This window comes from Chinchilla lanigera, unplaced genomic scaffold, assembly GCF_000276665.1.
Source record: "Chinchilla lanigera isolate Chin_1 unplaced genomic scaffold, ChiLan1.0 scaffold00077, whole genome shotgun sequence".
NCBI classification, from domain to species: Eukaryota; Metazoa; Chordata; class Mammalia; order Rodentia; family Chinchillidae; genus Chinchilla; species Chinchilla lanigera.
Window position 1 is genome coordinate 9668513 of NW_004955478.1, and position 3234 is coordinate 9671746.

The window sequence follows — 3234 nt, forward strand, 5'->3', positions numbered from 1 at the left end:
TGTATGTAATAGTATAATTCATCATAATAACAGAATAATCAAAGTATGATCATTTAAGTAAATGGAAAAGCATTTGAAAAAATTCAATATTCAAAAAGAACAAAGAAACAAGCAATAGGGCCAAGGATATAGCTCAACAGCATGGCGCCTGCCTGCCAAGTGTGAAGCCCTGAGTTCAATTCCCAGTCCCCCCCTCCAAAAAAGAAAGAGGCATTACCTTATTTCAAAGCCTATCATAAAGCTACAGTAATCAAGATACTACTGCACTGATGTCAAGGTGGATAAACATATCAGTAGAAAAATGGTCCAGAAATAAATCCACATACTGACATATGAAGAGACATATAACTCAAAGAAAGAATTCGGAGTACAAATAAAGCTATACTACTTATGATGGTCAATTTAGGCCTTTATGACAGTGCCAAGACAAATCATGGGAGGGAGAGGGAATAGTACTTTTTAAAATCTGGATTGCCTATCTCATATCATTTACAAAAATTATCTCAAAATAGATCAGAGACCTAAATATGAGAGCTGTAACTATCACATATTTTTATCAGTGTATGTTTCAGTAAATAATACTAACATTCACTGTGGGGAATTGGTACATGCGTGTAACAACTTCATCAATGTATCCCTTAACCTGCCTTTGTCCCCCCGCTTGATTCTCTTCTCCACATCCAAAAAGTCAAACTTCTTGCTTCCTATCAACTCCCGTGTTTTACTTATTTATTTATCACCTAAACCTAGTTTAGGTTTCACATATAAGAGAAACCATGTTATATTAACATTCTGTGCCTGGCTTATTTTATTTAACAACATGGTCTCAAGTTCCATCTGTCTTCCTGCAAATGACATGATTTCAGTCTTCTTTGTAGCCATATTCAGCTATATTCCAATGTGTACATGTACACTTTCTTTATCCTCATTTGTCCGTAGACATCTAAGTTGTTTCCTGAGCTTAGCCATTGTGAATCATGCTGCTACAAACATGGATATGTACTTATGACTATCACTGCAGTGTGATGTCTTTACTTGAAGAACATACCCAAGAGCGGTATAACCAGATCAAATGGAATTTCTGTTTTTAGTATTTTGATGAATCTCCACACTGATTTCCTCAGTGACTGAACTACTTTAGATTCCCAACAACAATGCAGAAGAGTTCACTTGCCCTCACGTATTCTCCACCATTTGTTGCTTCCTGTGTTCTTGATGATAGCCATTCTGACTGGAATAAGATGGAATCTAAAAGCTGTTTTTATTTGCATTTTCCTAAGGATAAAGATGATAAGCACCTTTTCTTATGGCCACTGGTACTTCTCCTTTTGAAAAGTACCTATTCAATTTATTTGATCATTTTTAAAATTGGGTCATATGTTTGGGGGGGTAATTTTTTTTTTTTTTTAGCTCTTTACAAATTCTAGGTATTAGTCTTCTATCAGAAGAATAGCTGACAAAAGGTTTTCCTATGCTGTAGGTTGTCTTTTCACCCTGTTGATTATTTTCCTTTGCTGAGCAGAATCTTCTTAATTTGATGTAATCCTTTGTTTGGGGTTTTTTCCTTGGAATTATTTCTTATGCTACTGGAGTTGTGTTCAAGAAGTTTTGCCTGTTCTTGGATTCAAGGGTTCACCTTTTATAACCTTATATCAAGCAAATTGTTCTCACACTTGTGTCCTTTTCATTGCTTTACATCATAGGTTAATGAGGTAAATGTGGCAACTTCTGCTGATGTTGAACTTGATCATTTGGTTACAGTGGTTTCTATCAGTTTATCCATCACAGTGCTCTTTCTTTTTGTAGTTAACAAATAAGTTGGGGGAGATTCCTTGAACCAAAGAAAATCCCATTTTTTTCTGACACTTCACCCACTATTTTTAGCATCTACCAGTAGCCCTTTCTGCAACACTTATTATTGTTTATGCTTCATAGTAATTCTGATTTTCTCTTTGCTTTACTCATTTATTAATGGGAATTTTACTATAAGGAAGACCTGAACCTTCTCCCCCATTTATTTACTTAGTTGATTTGTATTTATTATTCTCTGACATAATCCAACTCTACCAATATTTATTTTGTTATTTAAGTTGCTCCAATTTTGACCACTGGTGCCTTTTTCAGATTGACTCTCAGTTCTTCAGACAAGCCCCTATCTTATTTTAAAGCACTACTTGACTCACTGGACACAAAATGTTTCTGGCTCATATTTTACCTTCTCCAACAGTGGAACTGACCACTTCTTCCAGAAACCCTGGTGTTTATAAACTAAAGTATGAATGCTATTTGCTCATGACTATTGATGTATTATTGCTTTTAGAGCTTCTCAGTGAATAGAACTAGAAATTGTGTGTATGCATCACAATTTTTGAGAAGACAGGATAATTATTTTATGAAATTCCCACTAGGAGTCTGTCTGATAATCATGATTAGATTCATGTTATATAACCCAGGGTGTACTACCTCATAAATAATAATACATACTTTCAGGAAATGATCTAAAGTACACTGTAGAATGTTTAGCAGTATCCTTTGCCTCTATTCAATATGCGCCAGTGGTCCTTCATCATCAATTTTGACAGAATTGTCTCTAGACATTGCCAAATACTCCATCAGGGAAATTATAGGCAGTGGCAATATATATGACTTCCTAAATTATGGGTAAGATCCATCTGAGTACATCAGAGATGAGAATGTAGATAGATAAAGTAAATTCTTTGTACATAAAAATGCTTAAAATTGACTACAGAAACATTTTAAATGAATTACTCAACAGTACTTTCCCTGGGAGCCTTTAACCAAAGAAAGAAAGCAAGCTGCAAAGCCACAGTATTATTCTGAAACACATAAAAGATCATGAAGAAAACAGGTTAACTTTAAATTACTGCAGGACAAAAGTGTCAAAGCCATACAACTTCAAATCCAGACCACCAAACCATTCAACTATTTAATACTATAGTAAGAAAATCTCTGTAGGTTAATATGAGGAATAGTACTCAATCTGGTCTATAGTGAACAGCATATCAACAAGTTCATGGTGTTATTTAGAAACTAAAGATTAAGATTGAGAATTTGGGAATATAAATTGAAATATCTGTATTAAAATTTAGAATAAAAATAACATCAAACATTTGGACTAAAAAGCCTATGCCTGAACTCCCTTTATTAAAAAAAAAAAAAAAAAACTAAAGATTTGGAATAGAAGGGGCTGGGGATTTAGCTCAGCGGCAAAAG

The 3234-nt window shown here is 34.3% G+C and overlaps 1 protein-coding gene across 1 annotated transcript in view; it reads right to left on the reverse strand.

Annotated features, from left to right (window-relative positions):
* The window catches only part of Efcab3 (EF-hand calcium binding domain 3), a 494429-nt gene that overhangs the window by 384092 nt on the left and 107103 nt on the right, over window positions 1–3234 (reverse strand). The gene's annotated exons all lie outside the window — the stretch shown is intronic.